The sequence below is a fragment of the Lissotriton helveticus genome, chromosome 5_1, assembly GCF_964261635.1.
Source record: "Lissotriton helveticus chromosome 5_1, aLisHel1.1, whole genome shotgun sequence".
NCBI classification, from domain to species: domain Eukaryota; kingdom Metazoa; phylum Chordata; class Amphibia; order Caudata; family Salamandridae; genus Lissotriton; species Lissotriton helveticus.
Window position 1 is genome coordinate 935,761,127 of NC_136065.1, and position 22,844 is coordinate 935,783,970.

Genomic DNA, 22,844 nt, shown 5'->3' on the forward strand with positions numbered 1-22,844 from the left:
TTCTGTTTCTGGCCAATCAACAGCAATTTTACATTCTGCCCACAAATCACTCTGGAGCACAATGTCAAATAATGCTAAATCCTTCAGCAAGACCATTGAAACCTTCACAAACCGCTCAACGTGTTTTTACCATTCCACAAGGTTTTCTCTCAATTTCAGGAAATCATTTGTAAAAGACGATATGTCTGGTCTGGTCCAAGGGACATGCACATACCCCACTCCTGGCACCTCTCTCATGGGAAGCATCCTCACTCCTTCGCTAACATCATCCTTGATAACCGGGAACATTAGCATAGTGACTCTCTTTATTTCCTTCTTTTTGACCCTTCATCCTTCCCATTTATTTAGCTCTCCCCGTTTCCTGAGAGTAGTCAGTAACTCTTTAATCTGTAACCTCATTCCTGAAGGTCTCATGTCTTCGAGGTCCTTGTCACTAAAGTCTATTCTATATGATTTTTGCAATGTTTTTGATCATTGTACATCCACTCCATATTTTTGTGTCAATTCAGATAACTTTTCATGTGTGTTTCGGGTGCATCTTGTAATATCTTTACAGACGAACAGCAATTCATCATCTTGGAATTCGACTATCCTAGCAGGGCTAGGGTTTCTTGATTCATTTTCTTTAATTCCACCTTAAGTCTGACAACATCAAGGGACTTATCTTTTTTCGCCTCCAAAGCATTTGTTTCCTTTACTCCCACACCTGTGTCAGTTGCAGGAGTAGCTATACCCTTGAGCCAATCATCAATTTCTTGAGAAGTAGGACCAGTTTGTCCTTCTTCTGCATCTCCTACCAAATCCTCATCGTGACTTTTCATTCTTGCAATAAGTGTGGAGTGGAGAAGGGACACATCAGAATCTGGCATTCATGTGGGAAACATGTTTCCTGTGGTATTCTGAGTTACCCTTGGTGAAGTCACCATACCATTCTCAGGTACATAAAAAGTTTTGGTCTGTCCTGCCCTTCCACTGGAAGAATTAAATCAACTGGAACCTAACCTCAAACCAGTGCTGGCTCCACAAGGAATGTCAGTTGTTGTTGGAATTAAAGGTATCTGTGTAGGCAGTCTCGATCTCACATCTGCAGAAGTAAAGATTGGACCATTTATCCCAGTTGGAACAGCCAATATGTGTTCATTTTTTCCTTTATTTCCAGATTGTTATAAGAGAACAACAAGACCTATAGTCACTGGAACAGTCAAACCATCTGATGCATTTAAAATGGTCTGATTGTTCAGGTGTCTCTGCATTCCCACCCACTGGTGGGAAAGGGGTGTGTGGAACTGGATCTATAGTCACAGCAGGTGCATCTGGAAGTATCCCTGAGTAAGAGTTTGTTTAACTCTGGGGTTGGTCTTCATTATAAGGTGGTGGACGATTCAGTAGCAACTCATTCAGAAATTCATCATCAAATTCATGATCACTATCTCAAGCCGGATCAAGTGTTTTTGTCTCTTCAAGGAGATTTTTGTTTGCCTTATACTTCCCCACACCTTTCTTTTCTGCCACTATTACGGTATACATTCTAGTTCCTACAGCTATATCTGTTCTCAAAGCCCTCTGTTGAGCATCCCACCTAGCTTTAATATATCGATTCAAAGTATTCTTGCACCTTCCCTGACAATTCTGTTTGTCTTTTTGATGAGCTATATGTTCGCATTCACTAAGTGCGTCAAACTGCATGGGTCTAGGAGACGGTTTATTCTCATATAATTGTCTCCTCAAATTTTCAAGAATTCTGATATTAAATCATCCATTTTGTGGGAAAGCTAATTGTCCATCATTTTCAGTGTATTTCATCCAATTTTCAAGCCATATACATGTGTGATATCCTCTCTCTTGAGTCATATACAATGCTAGTGTACCCTCAGGTGGTATGGGTACTCCTCCCAAGTGGGTATAGGTGCGTTCCCCATCATCGATCTTTTCACATTACTCTGAATTTTCATTTTTCCCTTAAAAATAAAGTTGTTCTTTACAAATATTTATCTTTGGTCGAATTCTCCTCTACTTCCTTGTTTATTTACCTTATGACCAATACCAGTGTGGCTCACAGTGAAGTGGTCACCCTATTAGGGCGCAGCGTTACATCAACCGACCAGTACTAGCGCTGCACCTAATGCCGTCAATCTCACTCCTTGAAGCGGCTACCCCTCCTTTGCAATCCTTCAGTGCGTTCTGTGTTAGCAAGAATTAACACAATGCAAGCTTACTTCAACAACTCTGTCTGCTCCACTAAAGGAATGTTAGATCTTTTCACACAAGAAATCGAACCAACAACAAAATCCAATTGATTTTCTCATATACTTTAAGTGAAACCTCGACCAGCATGATCTCACCCAGGCTGATGCAATATGTTTTTTGTGCACTGGAAACAATCACAACAACCGTAGCCCTCTCTCCCAAAAAGAATTTCCCTTCTCTAAGTGGTACTGCTGATGACAAACAACACCTTCGAAACACAGCAGACAACTTACTCAGCGTATTCCACACTGAGACCACCCGTAGGCGTGTATCCCGGGATCTAATGGTCACGACGGACCCGATAACAACTTCAACTCTCTGCACAAAGCGCATCACTCAATCATGAACTTTAACAGTTCCGCATAATCTCATGCAGCCATCTCACTATACTGCAATCTAAGCTTTAAGCATTTGCACCGCACAACCCAATTGATACATACACCACTACTTTAAACCATCTTGGTCGCACTACTCTATTGATACCGGCACTTTGTCTTCTTCAACCGGATATGAGCTTTGAACTTAGGCTGGGGGGCAATCTTTGAACAGGGAATTTCAATAGGGATCTCAGCAGGGACCCCCCTATATCCTAACTTCTACTGGCAGAAAAAACATCCTCCACACTACCAGATATAACTGCTGTAGCGCCACTGTACCCATTTACTTTTGGTCTTGGTATCTTCTGGCACTACACCTCAGAGTAATTTACTTGGTATTCTAATGGATCTTGAACCATGCAGAGAGGGTCAAATATAGGGGGTCCAATCCAGTTAGCCAGTGAGGAGCAGGAATTGGGTAATTGACCTACAGCTAGTAAAAAGATTCATGTATATAACTCTCAAAACTATGCTGTACAAATACAGAATTATTATGGCTAGACAAAATCTCCTGAAGAAATTCAGTCGGACTAGAACCATACAAACCAATAGTTCAGTTAAGGTGAGGCAAAATAGTAACATTAGAAGCTGTTGACTAGAGACCTCTCTATTAGAATTCCCAGCCCTCATTGATACAATATTGGAATGCACAATCAATTATTGGAGACAAGTCATATAGGGAGTCAAATAGAATTTGAGAATAGATAGAGTGTTATCAGTAAGTTAGGAAAAGGAAATGCATCAATATTAGACATTAAACCCAGGAGTACAAAATAATCAAATTAATCTCTTTAGGGACATCAATTACCAATGTTCAGGAGGAAGAGTTCAGGAAGGGACATGAACCTTATCAGCTCAAAATCTCTCTCCCATGGGGAAGGATTCCTGGAGCAGCGCACACAGTGTATGGGTCAGCCCAAGGAAAGCAGAAGCAATCCTCAGTGGAAAGGTGGCAAAAGTCTTGTGGAAAAAAGAGAGGCATCCTTATCATCACTCCAATATATAATCTAACTTCTCAAGTTCCGGAGTTACACCTCCTTGGGTCACCTCATCTGGTCAGACCTCCCAATCCATTGGTTAGTTCGAATAGGGTGATTGTCCTGCAGCATAAAGAAGATACATTTTATGGGAAGAAGGTGGTGATCATCACGGAAGCTGTGGAATCATTCAAAAAATAAAGTAAACAATTGTCCTTTAACAAAGGCACATTGAAGAGGACAGTTTCTCACAGCAGTTGTACCCAAAGTACCAAAATAGTTGTGACTAGTTCTGGTATGTGCATGGGAACTCTTTCTATAAAACATAGTTTCATCTCACATTGCAAGTATGCGAACAAAATCAAGCAAGAGAAAGAAAGAGCAGCCCTAAATTGAATTTTAGTTCATGAAATATACAATATAAATTAATGGAAATGCATATTACATTCTAAATTTTCTAAGAACTTATATTCTTTACTTCCATTTATGTCACTTATAAAGCAATGTAGTCTCATTGCATTTAGCACATGTAATTATGGCACATTACTACATTTCAAAAGTACCAACGTGCTAAATTATTTCAAAATATTAAGTAATTAGGGCCCAGATGTAGGTAAAAAATATTTACCGATTCTTAATTACCGAATTTTACCGATTCGGTAATTAAGAATCGGTAAATATGAAGGGTGGACATGTAGGTCCATCCAGATGTGTATTTTACCGATTCGGTAAAAATCGGTATTTACCGATTCGGTAAATACCGACCGGTAATGCTCCATTCATTCCTATGGGCTTTGAAGCCCATAGGAATGAATGGGGCATTACCGGTCGGTATTTACCGAATCGGTAAATACCGATTTTGACAAGGGTGCAGGGGGTGTCACTTTGACACCCTCTAGCACCCCCAAAAAAGGGTCGGGGGCCATATGGCAGGCATACCTGCCCTAAGGGCAGGTCTGCCTGTCATATGGCACAGGTGTGCATGCACACATGTGCATGCACACCTGAATCGGTATTTCACCATCAAATTGAATTTGATGGTAAAATACCGATTTCTTAGGCCTTGTGGGACTCATAAGAGTCCCACCTACATATCAATTTTACCGAATCTGTAAAAATACCGGTCGGTAAATTTACCGACCGGTATATTTACAGATTCGGTAAAATTACCGATCGGTAAAATTACCGAACGGTAAATTTACCGAACGGTCATTTTACCGATTCTGCCCCCTACATCTCAAAATACTTTTACCGGTCGGTAACGGCCGAATTCGGCCGTTACCGACCGGTAAAACCCTACCTACATCTGGCCCAAATTGTTTCTAGTGATTCTCATTAGTACATGTATGAAGTTCATTCTCTGAAAGTTTCAGTGAAATTGGAATTAGCATTATTTCTCTTTTCTTGGCTGGCACACACTTTAACATGAGCAAAGATGGTGTTAAAAATAAAACTCTTCAATAAACGATACTGGTGTTATCTAATTTACATTTGGTTAGTTAATTCTTCACATACATCATTAGTTAAGGGGAAATGGTTAATTAAACCTCTGTAATACAAGAGTCATCACATTCACATTTCTATCCCACATAAAGAATACACTATTGCAATTTAGTCAACGCGGACCTATGTTATTCAAATGAGTATTTCCATCTAGTCTACACTTTTCTGCATGCTTTTACGATGCAATAACTACATCTCTTTATGATTCAACCTGTAATGCACACAAGTAGTGCACTTTTGTCATTTCTCTCTCAAAAGGTGTCAAGATCGGTTTTCTGTGTCAAGGGATTTAGCAGTTTCTCTGCTTCATCAGCTGTAATGTTGTTTAAGTGTTATTGCATTTGTATCACAGACAGCTGTCTAAGAGGAGAGCAAGGCTTTGAGGTTTGAGCCGGAAAAACTGTTTATTAGGCTGAACATTGATTGGTTTGGCTTTTTGGGTGCTCAGCTGTAGCTCTCATCAAGAATGTGGCCTCTCCCTCTCATAAATTCTCAGCCCAATTTACCACACCCAGGATAAACCAGAGCAGATAGGGTGACTGATGCATGCTTGGAGCATCTGTGTTCTAGTTCTGGTTGAGAATGAGTCTCTGTGCAAATGTTAATCCTGTCTCATACGTGTACACACAGCCAGGTAGATAACTCTCATTGATTCAGGGGATGCACTGCACTGGTGTCCATAGATGTAAGAGTCCCACAGCACCCCACGTATAGCTGTCTTTTACCTTCCACACTGGGCTTCGAAGAACCATTTCCCTGCTCACACTTGGGCTTATAACAGCCGTATTATTCCATTGTCTACGGATCGAGAGCAGGGTCAAATTTAAGGCTTTATGTTTTATGCATAAAATTCTGACCGGAAAGGCTCCTCTCTATTTATCTGTTCTGGTGCAGCAATATCTTCCACCGCGCACACTTAGGTCCTCCACCCAGAATAAGTTCAGGATTCCACGCATCAAGAGAGCAAAAATGGGAGGCCGCTCTTTTGCTCTGCTGGCGCCCTCTCTTTGGAATTCTCTACCCCCCCCTCTGCGTTCCGAAATGTGTTTCCTTACCTTCCGTAAGGGAATCAAAACCTGGCTTTTTAACATGTAAGTTCGCTGATTTCTATCCCTCCTATCTATAATATTGTTTCACACCCATAGCGCCGGGAAACCTACGGGTAGCTGTGCGCTCAAGAAATGTAATAATAATAATTGTACATTATAAGCAAAGGTTGTCACCCTGTTCCTGCCAGGCTGGTCAGAGCAGGACCATTTCAATTTGTTTATTTGGATTTTAAAATGCACATTAAGCATAATCCTTATAATTGTGCTATTCTCACCCAATGTCATGTTAGAAAGATTTTGTGAACATCTCCCCCCAATGTCTCCTCTGGACCCATAATGCCTTCATGAAGGCAGATTAGTAAGACCTTCCCCTTCGTGATTTGAACGAACATTGTAAAATGGGATGGTGGACTTATGTGGGCCTGGTGCTTCCTGTGACATCGTCACTTGATTTAGCTGCAGTGAAACTGAAAAGAAACTGGGTGAGGTAGAGTTTTTCAGGGGAACCTATGCACATTCTCAGCTCTTCTGCCTCACCAAATTTTCAGTTCCACCACCTCATTTAGAGGTGGAAGAACTGCTGGGTTACGTATGCTGGAGCCTCAGCTGACTGCAGTGGGAAAGCATTCACTGGTAGCCCGTCCGCCACAGGGCCTCTGGCTTCAATGAATTAGGCCACCCTAACTTAGGGGCAATCCTTCTTCTCTCTTTTTTTCTACTGCGACAAGCAAAGGAGTTGTGTACAGGAAAACAAAAAATGACCCTAATGCACCAGGAGGAAAATCCCTGTGCATCTGGGCCACTGATTTTGATGATGCCAAAATAAACCTAGATGGAGTGGGGGGGCTGGGTCTTCACAGCAAATAAATCTAGGGTGCCCACCATGACATGGCGGGTGGCTGATATCTCAGTTTTGCCAAATTGATTTGTCTCTGTTGTCAAAAGCACTTTGGCAAAAGAGATTGCCTCAGACACACTGCAATCTCTAAATTGGCCGAGCGGTTCTGGAGCAGGTCATGGTGGGCTGTCCACCCAAGTCTAAATTAACCCTGTAATTACTACATGACCTGCAGCTCTTATCTTCTTCATTTTACCAACTAAGTGGCCATGCTTGATTCATGGTCTTGGATTTAACTTGTTGCTAGTTGCTATCTGGGTGAACTTTGGAGTATCACTGAAGGGTGAACAGGAGGCCATGGCCGCAGCAGAAAAGAGCACAGGCACATACAAATGTTGCAGTATGGGACTGGACTTTCATGTGTACCAAACTCTTTTACTTGGCCTGCAGCTGTATGACTCACGCCGCAGGTGCTTGCTTCAGATAAGTCAGAGCTGCTCCTTTCTTGTACATAAACATTGCACTGTGTTTGAGAAGAACTCTATAGCAGTGGACAAGAAACAATTACCCACTGGGGCATTCGGATAGTGCCCCAACACTATTTCTCCATTGTCAGTACGAACTCCTAAAGGTTCAGCCCTCCCTTTGCAGAGTCACAGACCATAAGATTGACAGCGGCAAAAAAAATACAAGTTGTGCTTCTTTAATTGGCTGTTGGTCCACAATCGACTCATCAGGCATACATATTTTGTGTTGTTCGGAGCTCTCACATACAACATTCCTTTAAAGAGGTGATGCCTACAATTGTGGCCTACAGTTCTCCAACAGAATGCGGTACAATGATGCTTAATTCAATGTCCAGCTCTGCATCACACAGTTTGTTTTAAAGAGCACGGCATCTGATTAGATGATGTGCTGTCAGTCACACTGCAAGTGTGATGCAGACCATGTAATGTGACATAAATAAGACTTGACAGCCCAAGAAGTGAGCATATTAGGAACTGGGAGTCCTCAAGAGTAGTGGCACACAATCCTGAAGGCTGCCAGAGTGGGACACTGGTATGTAAAAAAAGTCTTGAATGTTTGTGTGTGCCTGCTTGTCTACAAGGGTATAGGCTTATGTGTGTTTGTTTGTGAGTGATGTCCCTACAACCCTCCCCTAGTATAAAGGTGAGATATATAATGGTGGTAATTCTAAGTATATTGAGGCCATGACATTATGGTGCCCGTTACTGGCCTTGGCATAACTGTGGGAATTCTTGGAAAATTGTGATCACCCATAGCATGAAGGTGGCCACACTTGGTAAAATGCTCGCCATGGCAGAATGGTAGTAATTCTTGGTACATAGTACTCATCCATGGCATGATTATGGAAACTGCTTAGATAACTCTAGACTTGTAATAATATTACGTTATACGGATTTACATAGCACATATGCTGCCGTTAATATGACCTTGCAGCACTCTTGTAGTTTGGTTCATTCACATTCTGGTCTTCAGTATGATTTTCTTATTGTTTGTTGTAGTTCAACAGTGTGTGATAGGGTAATATAATGATTTAGCATGTATGTTTGATTGTATGTGTTCCATGGTGCTAAGTGGAGTTTGTTGCATGCAGCCTTTAATAGTTCATGCATGTCCCATCTTGGTAGATTTGGTATGTCCACTGCCCAGGTAGAAGTATCTGTCTGAATTAACTGAGAGTAGGGGGCTTTGTTAGGAGTCCACATCTCCTCTTCAGATTAATGCTAGAGTGTCAGGTTTAGTGTGTTATGTGTTGTCATGGAGTGGTCTGTTGTTTTGTGGAGAGTAAGGTTCTGTTGAGAGCTCAGTGAGCTCCATCTATTTGGTGCCTTTGCATTTAGTTGGATGTGTTTATGTTGTTGTGTAATGCTTTCTGGTGGATATTGTGATTGTTTGTTAATATGATGTTTATTTATTACTCAGTTATTATAGTACACCTGTATACAAAGCAGTACTGGGGCGCTTTACAGAGAACATATCAGGAACTTAAAAAGGGATTATATTGCAACTCAATGGTACACATAGAGCCAGCAATCCAAATAGACTGTTAGGGACAATATGTAGGGGATAAGATATAGTTAGAAATGGAGTGTATGTTTGGTCATCTGTAGTATTATAGGGAATTGTGGAGAAACAATTATACCGGAGTTGAAAGTATTGAGTATTTAGAGATTTCTTGAATTGAGCAGTGAGGGTTGAGTTCATATATCTAATGGCAGTGGCTTCCTTTATATAGTTGCCAGTCATTAAAAGAGAATGTTTCTAATTGGGAGGAAGATGTGGAGTTCATGAATTCCAGTGGAGTCCAATGCAGTAACACCAGTAGAGTAACCTCAACTGGCAGGGGTTGGTGTAAAAAGGCCTAGATACCAGGTTCTCAACTGAAATCGATTTGTATAATTACAGTACCACATTATAAGCAAAAAACTGCAGTTATCCCATGAGGTGAGGATATAATATTACATCACCATCGAACGAGATGATAGCAAAGGTAAGAACATATGTGAAGATGCCACATATCTATGTGGCATCTTCACATATGTTCTTTCCTTTGCTATCATGGCAATAAAAAGATAAATTACAAACAACAGATATGAGGAGTAAATACTATGTACGGGTGAACAATCCAGGAATACATCCTCCTAGAAGAAATGTGCATAGTAATATAAAACCGAAACAAAATATGTTCCTCAGTCCTGAAGTCTCTTGGAAATTCTCCTCACACATTGACTTCTGCAAGGTTCCATATCCTAAAAATTACCAGATAAATCCCCTCCAGGTTACACACATCAATAAGTCTCTCCAACATGGTGACTCCTTCTCTATCACACATCTCCAGGTACCTGCACAAAAACATCAATGTTTTCTTGCTGGTGAAAACCCAAATGTTTGGCTATCTGTGACACATTTCATCATTGTCCTTCAGTCACAGTTATCCCTTACTTCCTTCACTTGCACAGACTCTCTGAACTTGGCCAACCCTTTCTTTAAGTACAAAGGATCATTGATACATACATACACAATCACCCAACAGATTCTAGACGCGAATTTTATTCTTCGACCACTTCCATCTCGTTCACATTGTTCATGATTGTTATTATCGCTGTCATGCTTATTCATATGACATCGTACTCCTGATCTAGCAACGTAACCATCATGAACTCCACCTTTTTACCCCTCATAATTTCAAAGAAACATTCCCAGACACAGAATGTAGAGTAGTACAGAAAGACAAATCTGATCTCTGTCATCCACAGAGTCCACCCGTGATTTTATGGCGCTCTGCATATGTAGAACTAACACTTTATTAAACCGTTCAATTTTGCCATTAGGGGAGAGAGATATAACAGAGTACGTAAATGTTTAATCCCACGACCCCAACATACAGGGCACAAGTCAAGGGTACACGTGGGTGGACGGCATCAACCCACTATTTTCACAGGATGGACGCCGTCCCCCCTGCCAAGACGTTGGGCCCCACTGAAAAATATGCTTTATTTGTCCCGGTGTCATTTGCAAACACTGGGACACATTCAGCAGCGCCTGCACGTTGTTGTCTGCATTCGATCCACAACAACATGCAGGCGGGGGCTTTCTTAGTTCAGACTCCTGCTAGGCCCTTATTAAAGGCCGAATCTGAGGGGTCATTGGGCCTCCTTTGTTGGAGTCTCCTAGCTGGAGCAGTCAGGTGCCTCACACCTAGATGCAAATGCAGCAGAAAGAAAACAAAGGCTCACACCTTGTTAGCACTTCACACATACTTAAGAGAGGCAGCTTTTCACTTTGTTTAGGGGATATGCATGTGCTGTAAGAACGTCAGATGTGTTGGTCTTTCCCATTATTTACACAAAATAAATAGCATTTACATAGTGCTTACTACGCCTGAGGAGGCGTTGTAATAATTTAAATATCACAATTGTTTCTTGTAAAACGTTATGGGTAGAGGACGTTTACTCTGACAAAAGGCAACATTGTTTTATGTGTAGCTTACAAAAGTGTGAATCTTCTTCCTAAATCACGAGGGTTTTCATGAATACTCCAAATGTGCTCCTATGTACTCATGATAGACATGTTAAACATGTATGTTAGGGCGTAAGCTCTGATGTCACTTCTTAGGATGCCACTTACTCCAGTATTGGAGCTTTCATAGATTCACATGCCTGAATCATTCCCCGTTGTCGAGACGGGAGTCTCCGGTATATAAAAAAGCAATGCTTAGTTGGAGAGCAAACTGAAAAGAGGCCTAGGCCCGTTTCCCTTTTGCAACCCATAACCTTCCTTATGTAAAAGGGACCAAACTTGTCCCTGAACCAATCAGAGCTCCTCACCCTCTAGAACACTCCTGAGAGAACCTTTCGCCCCCTCAGATTTTCTACCGCACGTTGTGCTAGGGAGTCTCCTTTGAGCTCTGCTAAAATTCTGCTATTTTTCAACCTTTTTGAATAACTTGCTTCTTACATCCTCAACTGGATTTTGTACTACTCTGGACTGTCTTCCAATACATTCTTTAGAGAATGTCTGGAAAGGAGAAGAAAGGTCTATTTAGAGCCTGTGCCACTTGTTCAAATAAGAGGCTCTACACTGATGACCCTCATACTGACTGCATTTACTGTCTATACCCGGATCACCGGGCCAAAGACTACAAGGTATGTCGCACTTTCTCTAGTAAGACTCTGCGAGATCGTGAAGGACGCCTTTTGATATGGCTTCAAAGCTGAAGGCCAGAAAGGAGGTTATCTCCAGTGACAGTGATGAGGCTTCCTCCCCAACATCTAGGAGATCTCAAAAGAGAAGAAAATCTCCTCAAACTCATTCCTCAGGAGAACGTCCTGAGAAGGCCCTCAAAAAAGAACACTCATGGGTCTTCTGGGCGTAGTCCTTCAAAATTTCCTCAATCTGTGGAAAAGGAGAGTAATGGACATACTTATGGGAAGAGACAATCGAAAAAATCAACTTCTGAGCCGTCAAAGTCACCTCCGCAGGTCAAGGAATCCTTCAGGAAGCCATCTTCTATGCCTCCTGAGGAAAAATCTAAGAAACCTACACCGTCTATGGGATCGTCGACGAAGAAACCATCATCGTCAACGACTAAGATTGAGGTAAAGAAACTATCAAAGACACCATCATTGCCTGTTGCGGTATCCTCTCCGTCGACGACGTCATCGTCGACGGTGGTGTCGACGCCGGTTACATCAACAACGACAACAGCGACGACGCCTATGTCGGCGACAGGATCATCGTCGACGGTGATGACGACGGGGTCGTCGACGGGAACATCGACGACGATGACTATGTCGTCGACGACAAATAACTCTCTACGCCTGTTGACGACGACGACATCGACGACAGTAGTGTCAACGGCGATCTCGTCGACAGGCTCGTTGACAAGGGAAATTCCTGAAAAACTGGTAATTGTCCGAAAGAGGAGCATTACACCAGAGGTCATCTCCACAAGCAAGATTACTCCTCTAGTGCAATCACACCTGCTAGAGGAGCAGGATTCAGAAGAAGAGGAGGATGACGGACCCTTTGGGTATGCCATTAGTCCCTCACAACTACATGTAAAATGTCAGGATGATGACTATGAGGAGGGATATGGGGAGTACCAGAACCCCCGCAACAACACTATCGCCAAGGGTACCAGGAGGAAATGGTTTCTATGCCATCCTCCATGATGATGGATCTGCAGTTTATGCTGGCTGACTATAAAAAGAGATTTACGCCGACACCAGCTTCTCAGGAAATCCCTGTCTCGCATCCACGTTCCATCCCTACTACTCCAGTTAGAAGCAGGGAGTCGCTACAAGAAGTTACGCCTCCAACTCCTCAAACAGAACACCCCCAGGATCCTGTCACCACGGGCGATGATGACCAGGAAGAGGGAGAAATAACAGATCCATCTCCGGCATCTCCCTGACAAGTGCCTGTTGATTCTCCGCCGGTGGATTTCGGCAGATTCCATAATTTAATGGAAAGCTGCGAAGAGGTTCCAGCTTTCAAAGGCTACAATACAAACAGAATGCTTCCTATACGATTTTAAGAAGCCATACCATAAGTCGGTTCGGTCTATACCAATTGTTAGCCATGTATGGGAAAAATGTTTAAAGGTGATGAAGACACCAGCGACAGTTACACCTGTGCTCGCTAGATTAGAAAGGAAATATAAAGCTCCTTTGGACGCACCAGCGTCTTTACTGGGCCATCCTAAACCGGACTCCGTAATTTCTCAAGTGGCGCGACAGAAATCTAAAAAGCCATCTGCGCCTATATCAGCACCTCTTGACAGAGAGGGGAGACGTTTAGACAATGCGGGAAAGAGGTTTTCTTCCATGTCTGCTCTCCTCGTTAAAGCAGCAAATGCCCTTGCCATTCTGGGCAGATACAATAGACAGATGTGGTGCGATATGGCACCATACATGGACCTCATGCCGGAAGACAATAGACAAGAGGCGAAAAAGGTTCTTCAGGCGGGAGAAAGGGCTTTGGCTGAAGTTATTGACCGTGCGATGGATATTGCGACCACAGCCTTCCGGTCGCTGGGAGGTGCGGCGGTTCTACGGCGTCAAGGTTGGTTAAGGGCGACTGCCTTTGGACCGGAGGTCCAAAATAAAACTCTAGGGGCCAGATGTAGGTAGGCTTTTACCGGTCGGTAACGGACGAATTCGGCCGTTAACGACCGGTAAAAGCCTTTTGAGATGTAGGAGGCATTTTACCGATTCGGTAATTACCGAATCATCATTTACCGATTCGGTATTTACTGAATCGGTAAATGATATGTAGGAAACACTGTAAACAGTGCTTCAGGGCTTTAAGGATTCGTTATTTACCACCAACTATTAGTAAATAACGAATTCCTATGTAAATGCATAAATGTGCATTTACACCTGTGCCATGTGACAGACATACATGCCCTTAGGGCATGTATGTATGCCACATGTGCACACCTGCACTAATCAGGGGTGCAGCAGGGTGTCAAAGTGACACCCTGCCACCCTTGACTATTTTACAATTTTACCGAATCGGTATTTACCGATTCGGTAATTGACATTCATTCCAGGCCCATAGGAATGAATGGCAAATACCGAATCGGTAATTAGCGATTCGGTAAATAACGAATCTTGCCGATTCGGTATTTTATACCGAATTTTTTCCTACATACCATTTGCCGATTCTGAAATACCGAATCGGTAAAATTGGGTATTTAAGAATCGGTAAATGGAACTTACCTGCATCTGGCCCTTGATCTCCCATTCGACGGAAAAGATTTGTTTGGGAAGCAAGTGGATGAAGCACTTCAGGGTATCAAGAAAGATACAGATACTGCAAGGGCCCTTGGTACATTGTAATACCGTAAAGTGCCCTTTCGAGGCGCCCGAGGAAGAGGCCAATCATCCTATAGAGGGAGGTACCAATAGGGAAGATACCCCTCTTACTCCTCATCATCACAACAATACTGTCAACAGTATGGGCAAAAACAATCAGGGAGCTATGCTAAGTCTGCTCCTAGAGGACGAGGAGATCGTCAAGGTAGACAATGACAACCTCCGGTATCCGGCTACATGTATTCCTTCCCCTCCACAAGTTCCCCTGGGTGGAAGAGTTGCTTCCCATCTACATAAGATAACGACGGACAGATGGGTCCTCAATATAATACAATTCGGACATACTTCAGAATTCCTTCAATTTCCCCCTTGGACTCCACCTACAGGTCAGGAGACCAAACATTTATCTCAGATACGTCGGGAGATTTAGACAATGCTCCGAAAGGGAGCAATAGAACCGGTGCCGATCTCCCAAAGAGGAAAGGGATTTTATTCCTGTTTCTTCCTGGTCCAGAAGAATGCTCTCCAATGGCGTCAGATTCTAGACCTGAGATCTCTGAATACTTATCTCAAGAAGCAGTCTTTCCAGATGGTGACCCTTCAAGACATTCTGCTGCTCTTAAACCCAGGGGATCATATGACCACCCTAGACTTACAAGATGCATATTTTCCGTCCCCATTCATCCTTCCCACAGGCAGTATCTTCAGTTTGCAGTGCCCGGAGACCATTACCAGTTCAAAGTGCTACCATTTGGCCTCAAGTCTGCCCCGAGAATTTTTACAAAGTGTCTGGCGCCAGTGGCAGCTTTTCTCAGAAAGCAAAAACACCAGGTATTTCCATATCTGGACGACTGGTTGGTAAAAGCGCCATCGGAAACTTCAACCCAGGTGTCAACTATGGCATGCATACAGTTGTTTGCCGAACTGGGACTGACTTTGAATATAGGAAAATCATCACTTCAGCCTTCGAGGAGGATCGCGTTCCTAGGAGTGATTCTGGACACCTTAGTCAACAAAACATTTCCCTCCATAGAGAGGCAACTGGGGCTCATATCTCTGGCCAAGGAGTTCACAAGAAAAAAGTATCTTTCAGTACGCAAGTACAAGTCGCTGCTAGGGACAATGTCCACTTGCATACCTCTCATTCCTTTTTGCCGACAAAAAATGAGTCCATTACAGGAAGAGCTGGATCGACAATGGCACCAGGCAGAGGGATCCTTCGAGGACAAGGTGGAGATCACGCCGGCTTTGGTGCAAGCAGTAGCATGGTGGACCCAAAAAAGGAACATCTTGTGGCTCTTTCCTTCCTAACCGAACCAGCTCCATTGGTAATTACCACTGATGCATCTCTGGAAGGATGGGGAGCATTCCTTTAGGATATGCAGGTCAGCAGTCGGTGGAAATTGCAAGAACAACCGCTTCACATCAACCTACTGGAGCTTAGAGCGGTAGGCTTGGCACTACTGGCTTTCATACCAAGAATTCAGGGAACGTCTGTTCTAGTGAGGACAGACAACACTATCCCAACAAGCAGAGAGGTACAAGATCACTCTCCCTTGTCGCGGGAAGCACAAAAGATATGGAAGTGGGCGGTCCAACACGGAGTATCTCTGAAGATGGAACATCTTCCAGGAGAACAGAACGTCAAAGCGGACACTCTCAGCAGACTGAAAACGACCGGCCACGAGTGGGAAATCAACTAGGACATATTGCAAAGCATCTTCTTCAAATGGGTAGTTCCAACAGTGGATCTGTTTGCGGCAGCTCAAAACAAAAAATGCCGGTTCTTCGCAAGTTGGCATCACCAACGGGGATCTTGGGGGAATGCGTTTTTGATGGCATGGTCAGGCGTCTTTGCCTACATCTTTCCTCCGATTCCCCTCCTGCCACGTGTTCTCACGAAGATAAAGAAGGAACCGTGCAAAGTAATACTGATAGCTCCGTGGTGGCCCAGGCAACACTGGTTCACAGAGTTGCTCCTATTGTCGGAGGATCATCCGATTCGTCTGCAACCGATACCATCACTCTTGACAATGTCCCGGGGACAAGTACTTCATCCGGATCCCGAAAACTCTGCGTTTAGCGGCCTGGCTCCTGAATACTGCGAATTTCACCACTTAGATATTCCTGCAGAATGCAGAGATATTCTAGCAAATGCCAGGGCGGAAAGTACAAACAGAACGTATAGAATGAAATGGAAGAGATTCTGTTTGTGGTGCCAAGAACGTAATATCCATCCTCTAAATTCAGCGGCACATTAAATTATTCTATATTTCTGATGTTAGCGAAATCGGGTTTGGCCCATGCTTCTATTAAAGTACATCTGGCAGCAATTTCTCGATATAGAAGAACTTCCTCGGGTCCATCATTGTGGTCTGAAAGAATTATCAAACAGTTCATGGAGGGATTGTTTTAGACTTTTCCTCCCATAAGACCTCCACCACCTCTCTGACAGTTGAGCATTGTTCTATCCCAATTGATGAAACAGCCCTTCAAACCATTTCACAGGGCGGATCTAAAATTCTTATCCTGGAAAGTGGCTCTTCTAATAGCTCTCACTTCAGCCAGAAGAGTTGGGGAAATACAGGCTCTCACGCTACAAGAACCTTTTTTGCAAGTCAAGGAGGATAGGATTGTCCTCAGGACTAATCCCAAATTAATTCCAAAAGTGCCAACAGATTTTCATCTAAATGACCCGCTGATCCTTAAGAGTTTTTTCCCTCAACCGTCAACAGCAGCGGGAAAAGCTCTTCATTCATTAGATGTTCAATGCTGTCAGATGTTTTACTTGCAAAAAACAAGGCCTATCCGAAAGTCTTCTCAACTATTTGTTGCTTATAGTGCCCCCAGGAAGGGGTTTCCGTTGTCAAAGAGGGGGATTGCCCGATGGATTTCAAGTGCAATACAGTATTGTCATCAGGTGGCTGGGAAGCCGTTGAATGCACGTGTACGTGCCCATTCTACAAGAGCAGCGTCCACATCCACTGCTTTATTTGCGGGAGTACCTATCCAGGTTATCTGCAGGGCTGCTACCTGGAAGAGAATGCATACCTTCACCAAACATTACTGCCTCGATGCACCTGCAGAGAAGGATGTGCAGTGGGACAAGCAGTACTGAGGAACCTTTTCCAGTAACGGTGAGCCTTTCTTTACCATCCATCCTTCCTTGGTAATTTGGGCACATTTTATTGTTGTATGTTATATTATATACGATTTGTGAAAAAATGTCTATGTGTATTTATATATGAAAACTGGTATTATCAGATTACATAGGTTGCCTAGTTTGAAATCCTGGGTAACAAAAAAATATGCTATGTTTTACCGCTCGATATTCTGATTCAGGCATGTGAATCTATGAAAGCCCCAAAACTGGAGTAAGAAAACAAATTACTTACCTGTAACTATAGTTCTCCAGTATCGGAAGCTTTCATAGATTCACATGCAACCCACCCTCCTCCCCTGAGAGACTCACCTTGGATTTAGCACAGAAAGGTGTCTAAGGCACAAGTGCATGAAAATCTGAGGGGCAAAAGGTTCTTCCAGGAGTGTTCTAGAGGGTGAGGAGATCTGATTGGTTCAGGGACAAGTTTGGTCTCTTTTACATAACGAAGGTTATGGGTTGCAAAAGGGAAATGGGCCTAGGCCTCTTTTCAGTGTGCTCTCCAACTAAGCATTGCTTTTTTATATACCGGAGACTCCCGTCTCGACGGCGGGGAATGATTCAGGCATGTGAATCTATGAAAGCTTCCAATACTGGAGAACTACAGTTACAGGTAAGTAACTTGTTTTCTTCCTGTGATGCCGCGTGCTGTGATATCACGCTCCGTGATGTCGCTTGCATACTGATAAACTAGGTTAGTCTCCCCACTTCTTTTTTTTAGGACTTGTGCCTTTCTAACATATCACCTCATAGGGGAAAGTCCATTAGAAACTTTGTGAAATTCTTGTTGGTTATACTTTAATGGTCATGTGCCAATTGACAAGTGCAGTTTTCAGAGTCGCAAGATGTTGCTGACACCTTCAGAGCTAGTAATGTAAGAATAAATGATTCGTTTGTACTCTACTCTAGACAAATTTATGACAATACACTACCAGTTAAATTTTCACCTCAAAATGAGTTTTGAGTTGTTTTATGGCAACCTCATACTCATCTAATTCCTCATCATGTGCCATATTATATTCTGGTAAGTGGTCATCTACATTCTGGCCTGCTATTCCTTTGCTATAGTTTAATATGTATCTTTTTCTGTCAGATTTTAATTTTTGTCCATCTATAGTCCCTTGATAAGCACTGAAAGAGTAAAACAAATAACGCTATTTATGCGGGGGTCCCCCTGGAAAAATGGTAGGTGAAGTTACGGGTTACATGGTGTAGATCATGGGTACTCACAAAATTTCTCTCTGGGGCCAAATTTACAGTGTGGTTTGTGTCCGAGGGCCGCACCGTTGGGGGCGGGGTCAATGGGGGAGGGGGCAGGCTAGATCAACAAAAAAAAACTATGACCATGAGGTTGATCACAGGTCCCCGCAGCGGATGCCTTCATCCACTGAGCCACCAGACCCGGCATACACACATCTCTCGCTCCCTCTCTCTCCCTCCCTCCCTCTCTCTCTCCCTCTCTTGCCCCCTCTCTCCCTCCCTCCCTCTCTCCCTCTCTCCCTCTCTCCCTCCCTCGCTCCCTGTCTCCCTCCCTCTCTCCCTCTTTCTCCCCCTCTCTCTCCCCCTCGCTCCCACGCTCCCTCGCTCTCTCCCTCTCCCTCCCTCTGTCTGTATCTCCCTCTCTCTCACTCCCTCTCTCCCTCTCTCTCACTCTCTCACTCCCTCTCTCTCACTCCCTCTCTCACGCCCTCTCTCTCACTCCCTCTGTCTCTCTCTCCCTCTGTCTCTCTCTCCCTCCCGCTCTCCCTCTCTCACTCACTCAGTCACTCACTCTCCCTCCCTCTCTCACTCACTCCCTCTCTCTCTCTCTCTCCCTCTCTCTCCCTCCCTCACTCCCTCTCACTCCCTCTCTCTCACTCCCCTCTCTCTCACTCCCTTTGTCTCTCTCTCCCTCCCGCTCTCCTTCCCTCCCCCCTCTCTCACTCACTCCCTCTCCCTCCCTCTCTCCCTCCCTCTCTCCCTCCCTCTCTCTCTCTCTCCCTCTCTCTCTCTCCCTCTCTCTCCCTCCCTCACTCCCTCTCTCTCCCTCTCACTCCCTCTCTCTCACTCCCTCCCTTGTTCCCTCTCTCCCTCCCTCGCTCCCTCTCCCTCCCTCGTTCCGTCCCTCCCTCTCCCTCCCTCTGCTGTCTCTCTCACTCCCTCTCTCTCACTCCCTCTCACATCCCTCTCTCCTCACTACCCTCTCTCCCTCTCTCCCCTCCCTCCCTCTCACACCCCTCCCTCTCCCTCCCTCTCTCACTCTCCCTCCCTCTCTCCCTCCCTCGCTCCCTCTCCCCACTCTCCCTCCCTCTCTCCCTCCCTCGCTCCTCTCCCTCCTCGTTCCTTCCCTCCCTCTCCCTCCCTCTGTCTGTCTCTCTCACTCCCTCTCTTCTTACTCCCTCTCTCTCACTCCCTCTCTCCATCACTCCCTCTCTCCCTCACTCCCTCACTCCCTCTCTCCCTCTCTCCCTCACTCCTCTCTCACTCTCCCTCACTCCCTCTCTCACTCTCCCTCACTCCCTCTCTCTCTTTCCCTCTCTCACTCTCCCTCTCCCTCACTCCCTCTCTCTCTCTTTCCCTCTCTCACTGTCCCTCACTCCCTCCCTCTCTGCCTTGCTCCCTTTCTCCCTTGCTCCCTCTCTCCCTCTCTCCCCTGCTCCCTCTCTCCCTCTCTCCCTTGCACCTCTCTCCCTTGCTCCCTCTCTCCCTTGCTCCCTCTCTCCCTTGCTCCCTCTCTCCCTCTCACTCCCTCTCTCCCCTCTCTTGCTCCCTCTCTCCCTCCCTCTCTTGCTCCCTCTCTTGCTCCATCTCTCCCTCCCCCTCCCTCTCTCCCTCCCTCCCTCCCTCTCTCCCTCCCTCCCTCTCTCGCTCCCTCCCTCCCTCGCTCCCTCTCCCTCTCCCTCCCTTGCTCCCTCTCGCTCCCTCTTCCCCCTCTCGCTCCCTCTCCCTCTCTTGCTCCCTCTCCCTCACTCCCTCTCTCCATCCCTCCCTCTTTCTGTCTCTCTGTCTCCTTCCTCTGTCTGTCTCTCTCTCACTCCCTCCCTCCCTCCCTCCCCCTCCCTCACACCCCCCTCCCTCACTCCCCCCCCTCCCTCACACACCACCTCCCTCAATCCCCCCTCCCTCACACACCCCCTCACTCCCCCCCTCCCTCACATCCCCCTTCTCACCCCCTCTCACTCCCCCCTCTCACTCCCCCCTCTCACTCCCCCAATCTCACTCCCCCCTCCCTCACTTCCCCTGCCTCACTCCTCACTCCCCCCCTCCCATCTCCTCCCCGTCTCCCTCCCTCTCTCACTCCCCGTCTTCCTCTCTTCCTCGCTCTCCCCCTCCATCACTCCCGCTCTCCCTCCCTCCCTCTCTCTACCTCCCTCTGTCACCCTCTGTCATCTCAGCCTTCCTGCGTGGCAGCCGGGGCTGCGACAGCTTCCAGGTGCACACACACACACACCCACACACACAGCCGCACCCAAGCCACTTCACAGGTCGTTAAAGGCCATTTGCATGCTAATGAGGCTTTGTTTTATTTCACCTAATCTTAGGCCCCTGCAGCTCCACTCTGGCTATGCGAGAATCGCCCGACCCCCACACAGCAGCAGAGACTCACAGAGTCGCGCTGCAGCAGACACTCAATAATAATACATGGGTACGATGTTTGCAAGGTCCGGGGGCCGCGGAGGAAGGCTTGCCGGGCCGCCACTGGCCCGCGGGCCGTACTATGAGTACCCATGGTGTAGATAATACAGCAGCAGTAAAGAATGACAACAACGTACCAATGAAAATAAATAGAAATGTGTGCTAAAAACATAACTGTTCCAAGGATATTCTTGTAATGCAGATGCTTTGAAAGGCTGCAACACAGGGAGAAACAACATGAGCATCAGTCAACTGTTTCATTAGTTTTGAGACCATGTCCATCGCTGTAGTTATGGAGTAATGGTATTGCTGCACAATATCCCAAGCATTTGAAAAGTGTGCCAGTTGCTATAGTTGTACAATAAAAATATTACTGCCGACTGTGGTTCAAAATAGAACTTTTAGACAGCTTTAAAAACGTGCCAATTGTTGTATTTGAATAAATATGCTACCAGACACCACTAGGTGGCAATGTTGTACAGAAACACTAATACAAATCGAATCCGGAATTGATGAAAAATAACAATCCTACGCCCGGTGGAGGAGCTTCGCGCGCATCCAAGATGGTCGTGTGAGCACAGGGCTCCCGAGTCCCTCGCCGCCCTTCGCACATATCCTGAGAGATATCCTGACTTTGACGACGGGTTCTTGAAGATGAACCCCAGCTGACACCTTAGCTGTTTTCAAAATCTAATTTGGACTTCGGGAACCGCTGCTACGTCGATCTGAACTATTGAGGCCCTCCCCACGGCGACACCGGGGGCTTGACACACCAAGACGCCGGGAAGCAGTTGAACAACAACGGCCTGAGGGGTTACCCCTGCTGCCCTGAGTTTACTTTCGGTTTCGTTCTTGGGCCTCTGGCCTCATCTGATTGCGTGATTGCTTTGGCCCACCCCCCCCCCCCCCCCCCCCGAGGTCTAGCCTAACTCTGCCTCTCCATTGTGTGCCAGCGGTCGTGAGTGCTTGGGTGTTGGGCTGTGCTGCTGCTTGTGCCTCTGGGGCCCACTTTCGTGGTCTTCGGTGGTCTGGTGGTGAGCGGCCATTTTCACCGGGTCTCGCGGGCCCCTTCGGGGCACACCATTCAAAATGACTGCCAGGGCTGACAACGAGAAGCGGAAAACCAAAACGCCTCTACGGGGGGGGACCGATCCAAACTAACATCATGGATCGCTATACCCAATCCAAGGGGTCCCCCGGTGGCACCAGTCGAACTCTGGAGGACTCCAGGGAAGACCCGGCCGCGTCGACCGAATTGACTCTGCAGGATGTCATGGGCGCCATTGCCAACATGAAGGCTTCCATTGGCCAGCAATATGAGGCTCTCGCTCTCAAAATCGACACTGTAGCCGTTGATGTTACTCTGATCAGAGCTGACTTGTCGAAGACCAATGAAAGGGTCAAATCGCTGGATTTGAAGACTTCTAGCCTCACGACCGATGTGTCTGACCTGCAGACGGAAATTGGAAATCTGCGATCCTCCAATGATCTCATGGCCCATCGACTGGAGGATTTTGAAAACAGGGCCCGACGCAACAACATACGCCTCGTTGGCGTCCCTGAAAATTCCGGAAATCTGGCAACAGACCTCCTTGTGGAAGACCTCGTCTTGAATCACCTCGCCCCTACAGGCCTGAGTACATTTTTCGCTGTGGAGCGTGCCCATAGAGTGCCGGGCGGGAAACCGAAGTCGGGTGCCCCTCCGAGGCCTATCATCGCAAGAATTTTCAAT

At 45.6% G+C, this 22,844-nt stretch overlaps 1 protein-coding gene across 13 annotated transcripts in view; it reads left to right on the forward strand.

The window, feature by feature from the left end:
• Positions 1-22,844, forward strand: part of CPEB3 (cytoplasmic polyadenylation element binding protein 3) — a 1,058,629-nt gene that overhangs the window by 292,567 nt on the left and 743,218 nt on the right. The gene's annotated exons all lie outside the window — the stretch shown is intronic.